The sequence below is a fragment of the Aethalodelphis obliquidens genome, unplaced genomic scaffold (assembly GCF_003676395.1).
Source record: "Aethalodelphis obliquidens isolate GAN/ISIS:26980383/991018 unplaced genomic scaffold, ASM367639v1 scaffold3, whole genome shotgun sequence".
In the NCBI taxonomy this organism is placed as follows: domain Eukaryota; kingdom Metazoa; phylum Chordata; class Mammalia; order Artiodactyla; family Delphinidae; genus Aethalodelphis; species Aethalodelphis obliquidens.
The window spans coordinates 78,113,818-78,133,293 of NW_020837947.1; positions in this window are offsets into that span (position 1 = coordinate 78,113,818).

Here is a 19,476-nt window from a genome sequence, read left to right on the forward strand (position 1 = left end):
ATTTTTAAAGGAAAAGCCACAGCCTATTTCCATTTTCTATGAAATATCAAGTAGGGTGCTGGAACCAAACAATCTGAACCATCACGGCTAAAAAGGCTACCTCATCCACACCTCAACTCCCAGCTTCCCCTTTATAAATAAATATTTTTAAAAGGAATCTCATTAGGTCATCCTCTTAATCTTCAGATTAAGAGGATGACATAATAATACATTTTATTCATGTGACTTTTAAGTCATAAATTTTGAATTCTAAAAATAAAAACAGAGAATACACAGCCACAGAGCCTTCTCCGTTATCCCTTCCAGGAGCAAGTTCTCATCATTTAAGCCCGTGACAAATGTTCCCAGGATTAGGCAGTGCTGGTATCTGATTCTGCAGGTGTTGATACTCTCCACTTCTCCTGAAACTTTCCACTTTCCCACACACTGCTCTTGTCTCAACAAAGAACCATGAGGAATAAACACTTTTTAAGAGCAACATTCTACAATCAAATGTATTAGCTCATTTCTGCCTTTGGACACCATCCATGCATCCAACATGCGATGACACTGTGCAAAACCCCCAGGTGGGCTGCCAGCCTGCGTGGCTCCCCATGTGAAGAGGAAACCACATCATCAGGACCCCGGAGACTAAATAAACACAGAGCCAGAACAGAAAAAGGGCAGGAGGGCGCATTCTCCTCAAAAGCTGAGTGAAGAGTTCTCCCTTCATTTTCCCTTCTGGACACCCTACAAAGGAAGCACAGCTGATCCATCCTGTCGGCCTTTCTCTTTCATCAAGTCCCCACAATCCCCCTGCAAATTTCTTTATTATAAAGATGTAAATATCAGGGAGCACAGCTGCTCTGTCAATCCATCATTGTTTATATTTTTTAAACTCTTAAATACTGAGTTTGGGGGGAAAAAAGTATTTCAGCTAGGGTTAATGGCATGAAAATAGTGAAAGGTAAATTTCAAAGTGAAAATCCTAAAGACTAAAGATTTGAACTTTTAAACTTTTCTTCCTCCATTAGAAGGAAACTAGGGGCAATTTTAAATGGTTTCCCTAAAGTGTCTTCTCATCACTCTGCTTTTCTTTTTTTTTTTTGGCTGTGTTGGGTCTTCGTTTCTGTGCGAGGGCTTTCTCTGGTTGCGGCGGGCGGGGGCCACTCTTCATCGCGGTGCGCGGGCCTCTCACTGTCGCGGCCTCTCTTGTTGCGGAGCACAGGCTCCAGACGCGCAGGCTCGGTAGCTGTGGCTCACGGGCCTAGTTGCTCCTTGGCATGTGGGATCTTCCCAGACCAGGGCTCGAACCCGTGTCCCCTGCATTGGCAGGCAGATTCTCAACCACTGCACCACCAGGGAAGCCCACTCTGCTTTTCTTAAGGAAAGCAGTCAATTAAGGATTGTAGCCATCCTTGCATAAACAAGAGTAGATATAAAGTGTTAAGCATAACAGTTTTATTATTATTATTATTTCCCCACAGAGCTTTTTCTACCCACATAAACTTCTGTAAAGGCTTTCTTAGGCCCAAGTATGCTAATCATATCAGACTAGCCCTGGCCTAAAAGTCCTTGAGTTTCAGGTCATTATCTGTAAGCAATTAATAGAGAATTTATTTACCATGGCATCGTTTTCTATAATTCTGTAATGAAAGATAATTGTTCTGGACCAAAAACTGTGTTATGAAGAAAAGCAAGTAAAAATCTTTCTTTCTGTTCTAGTACCTATACATCACGTTTTTCTTTTACAATTCAAAGAAAAAGTTTATGAAAAAGGTCTTCTGCACCTCTAACTGCACTTGTCAGCATCTCTAAAACTGGCAATCAATAACGCAGATGGCCCCAAGGATATACAAATAATGAAATGTGTGTTGTACGCCCCTCTGTGTGCAAATACAGCATGTTCTGCTATTAACAGAAAGCCAGCTGTCGACAGGCAGAGCCATTAAAACATAAGTGATCTTTCATTCCAGCTTTCCTTGAAATTATTCTGCCAAATATAAATGGAACTGCAGTATCCTCAAAGGTTAAGGACGATGTAAAGGAGAAAACATAAAGAGAAAGAGAAAAATCCTTTGAATTGTTACAGACCTGTCTCTTGTATCTAGCTATTTTCTTTTCTTTTATAAACAGAGATTTTATTTTTTCACAGACAGCATTGTACACAGTGTTTTCTTAGATAAATATTGTGATGTTAACCATATCAGACACACCTTTTGTACACATGCTTTTTCCTCAGAAACCAAGCACATTTAAGATTTTGAACTTTACCCAGAATATTTTCACAGATAGTGTTTTTCAAAATTGTCACACTTTAGCTAGATTGGAGACACATACCTTACAAAAGAATGAATATTTAGGGATGCTCCTTATTCTGTTATTATAAAGATCAAGAACCTTAACCCCGGGAGGTAAACATCCAGCTATTTTCTTGGAGCACAACTGTACAAGCACCCAGAATTGATTTGTTATAAATTCTAATTTACGTTAGACTTATTAAAGAATATCTATTTATAGATTATAATTCAGAATTACAAAACCAGAAAAGTCTCTTCCTTACTAAATTCTAAAAGGCAGTAACATAGTATATCACGGTTATACTAGAACAGACTGCACCGGGAATGTATCAAACCAAAGACTAATTATTCTAATGAACCCAGGGAACCATATTACCTTTCAAATTCAGCTCAGGGCAATCTTCCAGTATTTTAAGCACTTTGTATTCTTTGGTTTAGACCACTGATGTGAGATTTTCCTGAAATTTGGCAACATAAATCTAAGGTTGTTTTACTATAAAACTAATAAATGTCAAGAACTCAGAAATAAGCTAAGGACTCCCCAAAGGTCAGAGTAACTGAGATGGGATATAATACCTTTCACCTGAGTAGTATCACGAAAACTGTAAAGAAATGGAAATCAGTGCCTAAAGAAAAAAAAAAAAAAAAACAGGTTTTCCTCAAAATGTTTTCAAGAGTCTGAGTCTGTAAGAAAAACATGGCAAATTGCTGGAAGGAAAAGATGTTGCAGAGACTGCTAGCTGTGCACCAGGAAAGAGAATAAAGTTCTTCCTTTCTTCCACGTAAAAACTGCAGTTGTGAAACAGCTGCCAGGCTGGGATGGAGCTACCAGCAGTCCCCATTCCCTTTGTGTAGTTATATGATTAGATCCACAGCTTCACCAGCAGACTAGAGCAAAGATGATTTGTCTGATTCCATATCACTTGCTTAGGTGGAATCCTCTGGCCCCAGACTTTTGCTCTTCCCCCCTTCTTGCTAGGAGATTTTGAAAGTCACCTGTTGACCATTGCAACACCGCCACTCTTCACCTGGTTGCAGAAACCCCTGCACGGAGCAGAGCCGGTTGCCAGCCTTGAGCACTCACCCCAGATAAAGTGGGAAAGAAGGAAACCGTAGTCTCTCAGCCATTGAATTTTGGAATTTCTTTGTACACGTAGCTTAGGTGAGCCTAACTTAACACCGAACAAAGTAAGAAGTGGGAAGTAACAAGAAGAGCAACAGGAAAGAACTGGAGATGATTATCTAAAATCTTGGCATTACTTAAGCTCACTAACAAATATGAGATATAATTCTCCAATCATTTGAACTCGTCTACTATTTGACAACAAATAATTATTGACTATCTAGCCTTTGCCAGGAACTCTGGGGAGACAAGTGAAAAAAGACTAAGTCCTGCTCTTTGGAAATGTACGATCTTATGGTACCTGACAGAGCATCCGACAACAGGCTTCCTTCTGTTACCCTTCTCTCTGCCTCTCTTCCTCACAAAAACAGAATTGCTAATATATTTGATTTGGAGGGAAGCGAGGGAAAGCACAGATTGCTTAGACATAATGGTGCCAGGTTTTTATTTCCTATCTTGATGATTTTCTAAAAGTATATGCTCTAATATAAATGAGGCTATAACTTGTGCTTTACAATATAACAAACTTTGTGAATTTTTAAAGGGTGGATTATAATATTTCTACTTTTTAGAGAGATACTCTCTTCTGAGAAGTTGTTGACAGTGTGTTTACATCCTTTGTAAACTGTAAATTTCTTCTATAAATAACAACTTCCAAGGAGGATGTTCAGACCCACGGTACTATTTCTCTAAGATTCTCTACCACTTTGAAAGTGGAAGTCAAGTCTTATTTACTTCATATTCATCTTGTGCCATGCCTGGAAGCAAGCAGCAATTCGAAGAGGTTATTAGAATTACAAGTAGGTAAGGCACCTTAGCTTCATGCTACAAATGAATCAGTGAGATCTAGGAGCCCAAGCCCACAAAGACAGTGGCAGGGCTGAGAAGACAAACCAAAGTCTTACCTCTTAGTGCAGTGTCCTTACAATATTTGCTGATGCTTCATGCATCAAACTGCTCAGTATTAGCTGTCGTTCTTATGGTTAAAAAACGGACACTTTTCTTCTCTGATGTTTGCCTAATTATTAGCATTGGCTCTTTCTAGCTCACTAGTTATATTCAAAAAAACTCAAACGAATCTGAATTTTTACTTGTGAAACTATGATTAATCATCATGAAATTGAGTCTCAAAATAAATCCAGTTGTTGAGCCGTCTAAAGGGTAACATAATATGGTGATTCGTGATTTTTGGCAGGGTGGAGAGGAGACATAGGCCCTGGGGGCAGCAAATCGTAATTCTGAGAAAATGTTTTCAAACTCTTCAAACTGAGAATGTCTTCATGTCTCCCCTTGATTACAGTGTGGCCCCTTAGGGGTTGCTGAGCATAACTACTCTGCCCAGCCTCACCTCCACATCCACCCAACCACGGCCTTTGAGATCTGTCGGGGAAGAAAAAAGCTGAGCTCTATGTAGGAGGTGATTGAAAATGAAAGAATGAAGGCAATCAAGGTCTAAGAATATATTATCAGAGAGATATACTCTTATTCATCACTTCGTTCCTGAAGAGCCTATGGAATTTACAACAGCTACCAATATTACCAGACATACCCAAGAGCCTTAGAAGACTCAGTCGTTACCTATACTTAGAAAAGAAGGAAAATAAAACATATATGAATAAGAGAGAATAAGTATGAAACATGTTATATATACATACATATCATATTTTATGTGTGTGGATATCATATTTTATGTGTGTGGATATCATATTTTATGTGTGTGGATGCTTGCGTGTATATAGGTACATATATACATACCTGAGTATACTCAGAGTAAAGGTGGGCAGGTTAATAAGGAAATATACTGGTTGAAATGAAAGAATTTTCCAAACAGGAAAAAATAGCATTACAGAGGCTAAAAGGAATAAACTGTATAGAAAATAATTGAGGGATGTCTTTGGCCATGTTGAGAAGTACCAAGAGATGGAGCTAAAAATGGTCAGATGGTGATACATGAAAGTGGGGATTAGAGAATCTTGGCAATCAAGCTCAAAACTTTATATATGTGATAAATGATAAGAGAAAACCACCGTTAAGTTCTTGACCAAGGAAGGCAATGTCATAAAAACAGTTCTTGTGGGATATTTTCTTGCAATTGTGAATAAGGGTCTACAAGGCCTGAGTTGGAGACGTTGGGACATAGTATAGAGGTTCAATAGGAAGCTTATAGTGCCTGCAGAAGAGTGGTGAGTGAATATGGAAAGACAGGAGTGGCTCCTAAGTTATTCCAGAGGAACACCTGGAAGGATTTGGCATATAATAGGAGGTGTGCACCAACGGAGGAGAAAAAGTCAGAAATAGCTCTGAAGTTATGAGACTGGAGAGTGTTTTGCATTGCTGTAGTATCATAAGCAAACAGAAATTTATTTTTATCTTGGTCTCTTTATAGAAAATTGAAACATTCATGGTCACAGATCATTTTTTTTATCATAATTTTCTTCTGCTTTTCACGTAGAATGAAATATATCCAGATCTTTTTATTTTGGTCACCTCACCTCGCGTTACTATGCACACACACACACACACACACACACACTTCCTCAAAGAACATTTTTGAGAAGTGACACATACGGTTTTTATGTACAAACATGCAGCACAGTCTATGTGCAAGGTTCATTTATCTCTCATCATTTCCTATTCCTCAACACCCACAAGCGCAATAAATGACCTGCCCCTTTCCAAATGACCTGCCCCTCCCTGAACACTTGTTCATGCCCCTATGTTTAGCACATGATTCTAGAAGATGGTCCTATCAAATGCTCATCCTTCTCTTATTCACCTGGAAAGTGCCAACTTATTTTTCAAAACCCACATCATTGATTCCGCCTCTGTGATTCTTTCCTCAAAGCGCTCTCCATTCCTCAGCATTTTTGGTACCACTGAACTTAATAAAAGATGCTTAGGTACAGAAAGACAAAATGTCATTGTCTCTCAGGGAGCTCACAATCTAATGAAGTGACAAACATACACAGAAACAGTTATAATATAATATGAGGTGTTTTATAATACAGGCAGAACTTGTACAACATAAAGTAGAAAACATAAGTAAGAAATATCTAAGTCTCTTTGTGGAAGGCAAGAAAAGATTCCCTTATAGGTTGCACATTCTCCTAATTATAATAGTTACCACATTTTTTTCTTGCCTGGAACAGTTATTACAGTTTGCCTACTAGTAATTTTTATTTCCATCATTTCTTCTACATTTATTCATTGGAATCCTATTGTAAGGAATAGTGGTCCTTTCTAACCCACATAATTATTCATTCCATTATTTATATCAATTTGGACTCAGATATTTTATTCTATGGGGTATAATCCATTACTATCACTATTTTATTGTGCAATTTGTCCAAATTTTACCATGTAGAGCTCTTTCAAGTTGGTTTCTGTATCCTCTCAACATGTCCCCATCAGTTTCTGATTACTTCCTTACTTTCTGGCCCTACATGTTATCCCACACCATCTTATATTTTCCCTGGCTTAATCGTGGAGTCCACTAATTCTACAAGGAACACTGGCTCCTTTTTTTTATTTTAACATCTTTATTGGAGTATAATTCCTTTACAATGTTGTGTTAGTTTCTGCTGTATAACAAAGTGAATCAGCTATACGTATACATATATCCCCATAATCCCTCCCTCTTGCGTCTTCCTCCCACCCTCCCTATCCCATAGGTGGTCACAAAGCACGGAGCTGATCTCCCTGTGCTACGTGGCTGCTTCCCACTAGCTGTCTATTTTACTTTGGTAGTGTATATATATCAATACCACTCTCTCACTTCATCCCAGCTTACCCTTCCCCCTCCCCGTGTCCTCAAGTCCATTCCCTACGTCTGCATCTTTATTCCTGTCCTAGGTTCTTCAGACCCTTTTTTTTTTTTTAGATTCTGTATATATGTGTTAGCATACGGTATTTGTTTTTCTCTTTCTGACTTACTTCACTCTGTATGACAGACTCTAGGCCCATCCGCCTCACTACAAATAACTCAATTTCATTTCTTTTTATGGCTGAGTAATATTCCATTGTATATATGTGCCACAACTTCTTTATCCATTCATCTGTCGATGGACACTTTTTTTATAATTATTTTGCGTATCTGCGTGTTATCAGTTCAGGTCCTCTTAAAAGCAGACGCCAAGATAAAGGACAAGAAACGTACTGGAGGTAAAGTTTACGAAACACAAGGAAAAGAGCAGGAGTTGGCAGGGGAAGCTTTTACACTATGATGCACATCTGCCACCGGTGCATGGAAAAGGAGATGGTAGCAGGATTGGGTAAGAAGAGCTTCTGACTGCAGAGCAATGTGAAGAAAGTCTTGGCCAGGCCAGTGCAGAAATGCAGCAAAAAAGATTACCTGTGGAGGAGTCTGGCTGTAGACAAAAGTAGTCAGGCCCAGTACCTCCCCATTCTCAGCCATGGTTGCGGGAGCTTCACGGGGAGAGCTTCACCTCAGCTCAAATACTGCTGTAGATCCCACTGGCACAGGAGATGCCTGGTAACTGCACGGAATGGCAAGTTCTCTCTTGAAGGGAGAGCTGAGAAGTGCACCTGCACAGCTGCTCTTGTCTGATTGCTCAAATGCTGAACTCTTTCAAGCGCCAGATCAAGCGGTAGTCTATTCCTGTGTCCAGCATTTATTACTGTGCCTGAAACTCAGTATGTGCATGAAAAATGCTTAATAAAATAATATTTTTTAAAAATTTTGGTCAATATAATTTATTTTTTATTGAAATATAGTTGCTGGACAATATTAGATAAGTTACAGGTATACTATATAGTGATTCACAATTTTCAAAGGTTATACTCCATTTATAGTTATTATAAAATATCGGCAATATTCCCCATGTTGTACAATATATCCTTGAGGTTTATTTTATACCTAATAGCTTGTACCTCTTAATCTCCTACTCCTATACTTCCTCTCCTGCCTTTCCTCTCCCCACTGGTAACCATTAGTTTTTTGTCTATATCTGTGAGTTCATTTCTGTTTTGTCGTATTCATCCATTTGTTTTATTTTTTAGACTCCACATATAAGTGATATCTTACAGTATTTGTCTTTCTCTGTCTGACTTATGAAATGACATTTTTAAATGCAGTACAGTACGTTAGGCATCATGGATACAAAATGTATTATTTATTTGATCATATAAATCTTATGAAAATATAAATGACACTGTTAGGTAGCAAAATCTGTTAGGATGACAAAGGAAAAGATAGAAACAGGAATTGCTACAGGACTATAAATCTTACACAGAATGGACCTAGTGACAGTTCTAAAAGCTTGTCAAATTCCAGCTTCCCAAAGACACCTGGATTATAGACTTTTGCTACAGTTCCACAGAAATTAACTTAGGAATGTGTTTGGCCCAAGCTAAGACAGCTCAGGAGGTTGGGAATGATGGATAAGATGTTCAGGGCTAAAGGTATGGGGTGTACACTGTACTTTTGCAATCTACTGTACATTGTGCAACTCTGAACCTTATCAGATCTGATGTTACCCTTGCTCACTCAAACTTAACATGTGCAACTGTCTGCTCACTGGTAAGTTCCAGTTGAGGATTCCATAAGCTTACACCTCCATCTGTCATTAAATAATGTTGTGATTTCTCTATTAAGTACTCTAATTGAGCTGACTTCCTTTGGCTTATTTTAGATGATTAAATCTTTTTGATTTACCCAAGTGGTACCTGTGTATGGCTCCTTTCAGCATTCTGAGCCTACAATTAACATTTTCAACAAAATGATTATGCAAATTGGTGACAACAGTGAGATGGATGCAAAAATTGTTGAGACCAATCGTGGTTACATCTCTGCAGAGGAAGTTCTGGGATAATGGAGGGCAGGGAAATGAATCTGTCATTCCCAGCTGCTTTGCTGACCCTCTATGATTTGAGCTGGCTAAGACATTAACACAACTGAGGTAAGATAAAAATTTTCAGTGAAGAATGAGTAATATGCTATTAACTCTCAAAGGTCTGGCCATCTGGATAAAAATTAATTAATAATAAAAACTTCCAGTGGCCCAGTTATTTCTGGGTACAGTGACAAGGGACTCACTAAAACTTGGGACATGATAGGAGATGGAGGTAAAAGAACAAAAGTTACAATCAATATCGAGATTTGTATCACATAGGGCTTCCCTGGTGGCACAGTGGTTAAGAATCTGCCTGCCAATGCAAGGGACACGGGTTCGAGCCCTGGTCTGGGAAGATCCCACATGCCAAGGAGCAACTAAGCCTGTGCGCCACAACTACTGAGCCTGCACTCTAGAGCCCGCGAGCCACAACTACTGAAGCCTGCGCGTCTAGAGCCCGTGCTCCACAACAAGAGAAGCCACTGCAATGAGAAGCCCGTGCACTGAAACAAAGAGTAGCCCCTGCTCGCCGCAACTAGAGAAAGCCCATGCGCAGCAACAAAGACCCAATGCAGCCAAAAATAAATAAATAAAAATATATTTTTTTAAAATAGTAAGAAAAGAAAAAGATTTGTATTGCATTAAAAGTCATATGATGAGCTGGGGCAGGCAGAGAAGGCAGTGACTATGAACCTAGTTCTTAAAGAAAAAGCCTAAAGAAGGGAGTGGGCATCGTAGGAACGCATTAGGACAAAAAAAGAGTTGCAGAAATAAAAGAAAGCTTACCATGTTCTAAGTATGATAAGGAAACCTTTGCAAAGAAATATTGGTAAATTATTTGTTCATTTATTTATATCTTGTCTTGCTCCAAAAAGGATTCATGGCCACTTATCAGAATATCAGATTGGGGTAAAATTGTGTAGGACCTTAAATTCTAGGCAATAGAATTTATTTTCCATGAAGACTGAAGTGTCAGTCATAATTGTGTTTGATGAATTTCCATGTTTCAGCACAGTGTGGGATGATTGTGAAGACAGTGCATATATACAAAAGCAGGTGCCCAAAGATTAATCTCTAAGGACCACCGTTAAGAGGGATGAACATCCTTTCCGTCTATATCACAAGTAAAGCAAATGTGTTTGTGTGCATCTCTAGTACATCAGTTTCCTTTTATGCTGAAACTTGTGAGAGTTATAAATAACTGCATATAAAAAGTAAAGGCTGGGGGCTTCCCTGGTGGCGCAGTGGTTGAGAGTCCGCCTGCCGATGCAGGGGACACGGGTTCGTGCCCCGGTCTGGGAAGATCCCACATGCCGCGGAGCGGCTGGGCCCGTGAGCCATGGCCGCTGAGCCTGCGCGTCCGGAGCCTGTGCTCCGCGACGGGAGAGGCCACAGCACTGAGAGGTCCATATACCGCAAAAAAAAAAAAAGTAAAGGCTGGAGAGAGTAGGCATAAGCAGGTTCCAGACCAACATCATGATGTCAAACATACGGGTCCACTTATAGGGCATCTAAGTGGGGCAAAGGTATCTCAGGGAACCATACCAAGAGTTGACCAAGGACACAACTTACTAAACCACCCTTATATTCCAGAATCCTCATCCAATTAGTACTCCTTAAATCTTATGTGTCTTAGAAGCAAGCTATTGGCACGGTTGTAAAATCTCATCATTGTTTTTCAAAAACTCAAATTCCAATAGAACACATGAAGAGATCAATTAGAAAACCACTGATGTGTCCAGGCAAGAGTAAATAAGCGGAAACATTGGCAACAGAAAAAACAAATAGAAGACGTATTAGGAAGAGCTGGCCAGATCTGGCAACTGGTTAGGTGTGGGAGTTGATAGAGAGCTCAAAGGCTAAAGGTTTTGGATAATGTTAATAGTAAGATGACAGTGTTATTGTTAGGAACAAAAAAAAAAGAACATTAGTTTCCAAAGTGAAATCTATGTGGGAAAGTATAACAGGCAGATAGAAATAAGGACCAGAGAGAATTTTGGACTTGACTGCCTGAAATCTTCACCTTGACGTCATGCGGCATCACCCAGGACGTATCATCTGCTATCTGCAACAACCCACGGATTCCCCACAACCATCTGCAGAAATGATTCTGGAAATTCACTGCTTGTTTTACGCTTGCTCCCATTCAGTCCTTTATTGAGAAGACCGAACTCCTGGCTCCATTCTCCACTTGTACTCCTTTTCCTAACCTGAGCACTGAACGTTGATTTTTGATGTTCCCATATTAACTCTCTCAAGTCTCCTTGAAGGACTGAACTTGAAATGACTCCTAGAAGTTCTTGATACTCCAGGGAGCCTCCTCTGCCCACAGCTCCCATCCTGGTGCTTTTTAACTCTTTTAAATGTCATGTCTGTATTAGTTATAAATCAAAAAACAGATTCCTTTCCATATATGTCTTAGAGTCCTCAAACTGTGTCCATTCAAACAACCATGACGAAAGAATTCAGAAAGAGCTTGAGATGGCAATGTTGGAGTCATCCCAGAGTCAGTACTGTAGGCATGAATAAGACCACCAGAGCAAGATTGCAGAGTGATAAAACAATTGGGTAGCTTTAGAAAATATCCACTTTTAGGAGTGAAAAGGAGAACATGCAACAAAAGGAGCACAAAAGGAACCATCAAAAGACAGTAAAATGACCAGTACATGGCAGATCACAGAGTGCAAGGAAGGAAAGAATTTCAAGGAGTAGAGAAAGACAAAAGTTATAGGAATCACATACAAGAGGTTAAGTTGTAAATATAGTGAAGAGAGTATAAATATACTAAACTTTCAAGAATTCTGAAAGTGAAAGCAATGTGAGAAATAGGATGAAAACTTGTGGTAGAATCAGGTTCAAGAGAAGGGGGCTTCCCTGGCGGCGCAGTGGTTGAGAATCTGCCTGCTAATGCAGGGGACACGGGTTCCAGCCCTGGTCTGAGAGGATCCCACATGCCACGGAGCAACTAGGCCCATGAGCCACAACTACTGAGCCTGTGTGTCTGGAGCCTGTGCTCCGCAACGAGAGAGGCTGCGATAGTGAGAGGCCCGCGCACCGTGATGAAGGGTGGTCCCCGCTTGCCACAACTAGAGAAAGCCCTTGCACAGAAACGAAGACCCAACACAACAAAACTTAATTAATTAATTAATTAATAAACTCCTACCCCCAACACCTTCTTAAAAAAAAAAAAGAAGGGTTTTTCTTTTCTGTGAATATAGAGACTGAAGCATATTTGCAGGCAAATAATGTGGTCACTGAAACTGAAAGCTTGAAGATAAAATGAGAGAAAAGCAATCATTGATGGAACAAGCTCACAACGTTGGCAAAGGGGAGGAAATCAGTCATAGCCACATATTAGGAGGAAAGAAGACAGTGTAGCACGACAGAGATTGAAGAAAAAGATATTAAGAAATGGGTAAAGGGGTATTAGAAAAAAGTGAATAAGGAAATCTGAGACGGGACCGTTGGTCACCTACCAAGAGATCAAACTGTGCTTTTGAGAGGAGCAACTTCAACTGGTTGTTGGGAACAAAAGCAATATTGCAGGATAGGAAGGGAAAGGTAGGAAGTAGAGGCAATAAATGTAGACCACTCTTTTGAGAACTTTTGTGGAAGAAAAAGGAGGAGAATGGTAATAATTCAAGAGATGCTAATCAAAAGAGTTATACAAAGTCAAAAGGATTGAATGTATTTGCAGAAGAGAGAAAGATACCTCTAGAGAGGGAAAAATAAAGGCACTGAAAAAAGGGAATGATTGCTTAAAGAGGCATGAAGGCATTGGAAAGAAATAGGACCCAGAGCATAGGCTGAAATATTAGTCCTGGAGAAAGGATAAACAGTTTGCCTCAGAGAAAAAACAAAAAGAAGGTTCAGTGAATGCATACACAAAGCTATTTTGAGAAAGGGAGTAACTTCAAACTTAGTCCGAATTCTCCCAAAGTCTTTATGAATGGTTGTCATTAGTGAATCAATTATGTTAAGTGTAACTCAGGCATAGCAAGCTTATGTTTCATTTGAATTTCTCATTTACATGGTTTTGTTTGAAATCTGCTTCATGTCTGGTGCCTTGTCTCTATGCTCTATTTGCATTGGATTGAGAAAGAATATACTTAAACAACTAAAATTGAGAGGCTGGAGTCATAATGATGGAGTAAAAAAATCACAGAGTTTAGGGAATTACTTACAGCAGTAAACAAAGCCATAGGGAGCAAAGGCTCTGTCTTCTTTCTAACAAAAATAAAAGAGAGGGGATTGACAAGGTTTCAGGCTAAAAAGGAGGATATTTATGTTCACCGGTGTAGCATTGCAAAACTGACCCATGCCTTCAGAGATGCAAGTCAAAACCCTCTGTGCAGTGCCAGCCCAGGTAGTGAGAATCCTAAGAGAAGCCTGAGAATGAGGAATGTAGCAGGAATGGTAAATAGATTTGTTCCATATCAAACCTGCTCTTTTTTATAATCAGCTTTCCATATTCTGCAGAAAGCTAAAAGTTTTGTTTCTCAGACACTTTTCTGCTACTGTTCTGGGTGTGACTCAGAATCTGCCAATCAGATGCACGTTCATGGGACTTATATTCAGAATTGAAGTAAAGGGAGAGAGAGTGGAGAGAGGTAACACTTGAAATATAGTCAACTGGTGTTGATTAGCAGACACCAGGTGACTCTGAAATCAACAGTTCTGGCAGTGGCTTCAGCATTCCCCCATCAGAGGTAAGATGCTATGTTTCTGGAATAGAAAGGGAAGAAGCTGTGGAAATTACAGCTGTGGAAATACAGGAAGTTAAGTTGTAAGAAAGAGAAGAGAGTATAGATATACTAAGCTTTCAAGAGTTCTGGGAGTGAAAGCAATATGAGAAACAGGATGAAAACTTGGGGGGGAATCAGGTTCAGGAGGATTTTCTTCAGAGGCTGAGGACCTTAATACTGGAGACAGACGGAGATGGCAGGCTCCTTGGCAGGCCCATTCTGCCATGTCGTTCTAGGGTTCATCTGGAGGTCCAGTGTAAAGCCTGCTCTTCCAGCTATTCCAGTGATTTTTAAGCACTTATGTCTCTACATTATATTCCTTTATGCCAGTGGTTTCTTTTTCCTAAAACTGGAGCCTGAATGATACAATATATTAGAGCTCAGCAAACGACAGTCCTTGAGTCAAACCTGGCCAACCACCTGGTTTTTATGGCCAAGGAGCTATGAATGGTTTTCACATTTTTAAATGGTTACATTTTAAATAATTATATAAGGTAGTGTTGCCAGATTTGTTAGATAAAAATACTAGATGCCAAGTTAAATTTGATTTCAGATAAACAACAAATAATTTTTAAGTATAAGTATGTCCCAGATATTATATGGGACATATTTACACTAAAAATATTTTATTTGGCAACCCTAATATAGGTGCATACATAATATCCTTGATTTTGCCTTTTGGCATGCAAATTCTAAAAGTTTTACTATGTGGCCTCTAAGAAAAAGGGATTTGTGAACTCCTGCAGTAAATGGCCTCTCTGCACACATATCACTGGATGTCCAGAGCTGTTGAACTAATTCTGTCAGGTCAAGCAACATTTAATGAGCATCTACTATGTGCAGCACCCTGGGGAGAATACAGGGACAGACTGCTCTTAGTGCTTACTTGGGAGTAAACTGAAGAATCTTGAGGCAACCAGAACAGCTAAGGGAGGTCCCTTGGTAAAGGATGCTGATGCTGCAGGGAGTTAGGCCTCAGTGGCAGGACTCACTAACAAAAGTCAAGCTCCAAAGGAAAGGGAAAGGGGGCATTTCTCTCTGTGAGACGGCATACTGGTTCGGGTCCTGAGAGAACTGGAACCGACAGGATAGTCTCTAGAGCAGAAACATCCCTGGCGTGCTATCTTACTGTATTCTGCCTGGAGTTGGACCGATGGCCCAAGGCTACGCACATCAAGGGGGCCCAGAGATTACTGTGGATCCACCATAAAGGATGAAACTATAAAAAATTAATAGTGAAACCTCAATTAAATAGATTCAGGAGACCAGTAGGGGGCGCTCTCACCACCCGTAAAGATAGCAGAGCCCAACAGGAAGAAGAAAGACTCCTCTTCTTTCCTGGACAGGACTCAGCCAATGAAAAGCCATGGACTCTTTGTTTACTCCAGCCCTCCCACATTCCTTTTCCCCTCTATCAAAGTGTTCCGTTCTCCTTCCCTTGCTGTGCAGGGGACTTGCACACAGCTCACAATGGTTGCAGACCCCAAACTGCAATTCTCAGCCAATCCTGAATGAACCCAACTTTGCTAGAGAAATTTCTGGCAGTGTATATGTTTCAGTTCAACATTTTGGTTGTCCATATGGGGTCCAGAGAAGACCTCCCCAAAGGCTCCAGGGCTGGTGAGTAAACAAGGGCAGTACCCACAACTGAGCCCAATGTCACTCACGGCTTTTCTCACTAATCCTAGAGTTTGAAGGCATGTCTTCCTCTTGGATCTGAACTCACACCCTCTTTGCATTTGAAGTTCTCCAGATTTTATCCCAATCTATTTAAAAGTTTTTTCTTTCTGGTTAAGACCTTGTTCTGTATGTGGGTGCTTGTTTGAAACTTCAGTCTGATTTTAAGATCGACTGTTTCACTGAAACTGGCTAGCCTTCAACCCATTCCTTCAAGGCCAGGGGTTGTTTCTCTGAAACTGTGCTGGTTTTTCAGCCTTTAACATATTCCTTTGGAAGGGGCTGTCTAAAAGCCTTCAAACTGGCTCCTCTGGGACCAAGCTGTCTCCTTAGGACTGGCTGGGATTAGCTTGCAAGATATTTGAATTGAGCTGTTTGTTCTGTAAGCTGTTTGAGCTGTTTGAAAATTGTTCTTTAGAGGCAAACTCTCTTAGAAATGGGATCCCAGTTATCTAAGCATCTCATGGGTCCCCCCCTCTAACCTACAGGGACTTCAGCCAATTTTATGTTTAAAAATCATGGCCCTTCCTTATGCCCATTTCTAACTAAATTAACCAACCTAACCAAAGGCAATCTAGAATATCAATAGCCATTATGGGAAATTGTGATATTTCCAAACTTAATTTTTTTCAAACTGAACTTACTACAATGGCCAGAAATTTCCAGAACTGAGTAGAATGCTTATTTCAACTGGTGTTTTGAGGCTTTCCTAACATTATCAGGAGTCTAAAATTGACTCTCTGAAAAATAAAATTTTAAGAATAATGGAGGCAAACAATTGATGAGGGAAACACCAAATGACTCCTAAAGCTTCAGGCTCTTCCTTCGTGGCTTCTCTGTCTCAGGCCCCACCTCTGGCGCCACCTTGTCTCTTTCCCTCAGTTCCTCATGGTCAGACTTCACCTCCTGCACCATCTTTCTCCTTCTCTTCTATGCTGCCTATGCCTCCTCTATACCTTCAATCCCCCCATACTAATTATCTTGCCAAACTTCTCCTTTTCTCTGAAACTCTCCCCACTTCCCTTACCTCTGCATTTGTCAGAACCTGTCCCTTTTAAAATTAAATCTTCTGACAAAGAGAACAAACTAGTGGTTAACAACAGGGAGAGGGGAGGGGAGGGGGCAAGATAAGGGTAGGGGATTAAGAGGTACAAACTATTAGGTATAAAATAAGCTACAAGGATATATCATACAACATGGGGAACATAACCAATATTTTATAATAACTATAAGTGGCATATAACCTTTAAAAATTTTGAATCACTATGTTGTACATCTGTAACTTACACAATATTGTACAGCGACTATACTTCAATTTTTAAAATAAAATAAATAAAATTTAGCCTTCTGAGAATCCAGAGGCTAAATCCTCAATTTTTTGTATTCCCTGGACTAAAGCTGAACTAAGAGCCATAGTCAAAGAATCCTAACAGATTTGCTGAGGAATTTAATACAGTCATTCAAACGTATCAACTTGATTTCTCTTATATCAACGAGTTCACAGCCTTCTCAGTAAAGGACAGGCCCAGCACTGAATGAAGACTGCTAATTGGGAAAATCCTGAAAGGTCTCTAGAATTACAATAAGACCAGCCTGCTAACTTGTTATATGAACAGGCTCAGGCAAAGACTAGGTGACTTCACTGAGCAATTCCTACGGCTTTGCTTTTCTTTTTTTTTTTTTTTCTGATGTGATGTGATTTGCATTTTGTTTTTTTGTTTTGTTTTGTTTTGTTTTCTTGAATTTTCTTTCATTTATTTTTTTATACAGCAGGTTCTTATTAGTCATCCATTTTATACACATCAGTGTATACATGTCAATCACAATCGCCCAATTCAGCACACCACCATCCCCACCCCAGCATGGTTTTCCTCCCTTGGTGTCCATACGTTTGTTCTCTACATCTGTGTCTCTATTTCTGCCCTGCAAACCAGTTCATCTGTACCATTTTTCTAGGTTCCACGTATATGCATTAATATGTGATATTTGTTTTTCTCTTTCTGACTTATTTCACTCTGTATGACAGTCTCTAGATCCATCCACATCTCTACAAATGACCCAATTTCGTTCCTTTTCATGGCTGAGTAATATTCCATTGTATATATGTACCACATCTTCTTTATCTATTCATCTCTCGATGGGCATTTAGGTTGCTTCCATGACCTGGCTATTGTAAATAGTGCTGCAATAAACATTGGGGTGCATGTGTCTTTTTGAATTACGGTTTTCTCTGGATATATGCCCAGTAGTGGGACTGCTGGGTCATATGTAATTCTATTTTTAGTTTGTTAAGGAACCTCCATACTGTTTTCCAAAGTGGCTGTATCAATTTACATTCCCACCAACAGTGCAAGAGGGTTCCCTTTCCTCCACACCCTCTCCAGCATTTGTTGTTTGTAGATTTTCTGATGATGCCCATTCTAACTGGTGTGAGGTGATACCTCATTGTGGTTTTGATTTGCATTTCTCTAATGATTAGTGATGTTGAGCAGCTTTTCATGTGCTTCTTGGCCATCTGTATGTCCTCTTTGGAGAAATGTCTATTTAGGTCTTCTGCCCATTTTTTGATTGGGTTGTTTGTTTTTTTTAATATTGAGCTTCATGAGCTGTTTATATATTTTGGAGATTAATCCTTTGTCCGTTAATTCGTTTGCAAATATTTTTTCCCATTCTGAGGGTTGTCTTTTCATCTTGTTTGGAGTTTCCTTTGCTTTGCAAAAGGTTTTAAGTTTCATTAGGTCCCATTTGTTTATTTTTGTTTTTATTTCCATTACTCTAGGAGGTGGATCAAAAAAGATCTTGCTGTGATTTATGTCAAAGAGTGTTCTTCCTATGTTTTCCTCTAAGAGTTTTATAGTGTCCAGTTTTACATTTAGGTCTCTAATCTATTCTGAGTTTATTTTTGTGTATGGTGTTAAGGAGTGTTCTACTTTCATTCTTTTACATGCAGCTGTCCAGTTTTCCCAGCACCACTTATTGAAGAGACTGTCTTTTCTCCATTGTATATCCTTGCCTCCTTTGTCATAGATTAGTTAACCATAGGTGTGTGGGTTTACCTCTGAGCTTTCTATCCTATTCCACTGATCTATATTTCTATTTTTGTGCCAGGACCATAGTGTCTTGATTACTGTAGCTTTGTAGTATAGTCTGAAGTCAGGGAGTCTGATTCCTCCAGCTCCATTTTTTTCCCTCAAGACTGCTTTGGCTATTCGGGGACTTTTGTGTCTCCATACAAATTTAAAGATTTTTTTGTTCTAGTTCTGTAAAAAATGCCATTGGTAATTTGATAGGGATTGCATTGAATCTGTAGATTGTTTTGGGTAGTATAGTCATTTTCACAATATTGATTCTTCCAATCCAAGAACATGGTATATCTCTCCATCTGTTGGTATCAACTTTAATTTCTTTCAACACTGTCTTATAGTTTTCTGCATACAGGTCTTTTGTCTCCCTAGGTAGGTTTATTCCTAGGTATTTTATTCTTTTTGTTGCAATGGTAAATGGGAGTGTTTCCTTAATTTCTCTTTCAGATTTTTCATCATTAGTGTATAGGAATGCAAGAGATTTCTGTGTATTAATTTTCTATCCTGCAACATTACCAAATTTATTGATCAGCTCTAGTAGTTTTCTGGTGGCATCCTTAGGATTCTCTATGTATAGTATTATGTCATCTGCAAACAGTGACATTTTTACTTCTTCTTTTCCAATTTGTATTTCTTTTCTTCTCTGACTGCCGTGGCTAGGACTTCCAAAACTATGTTGAATAATAGTGGCAAGAGTGGACATCCTTGTCTTGTTCC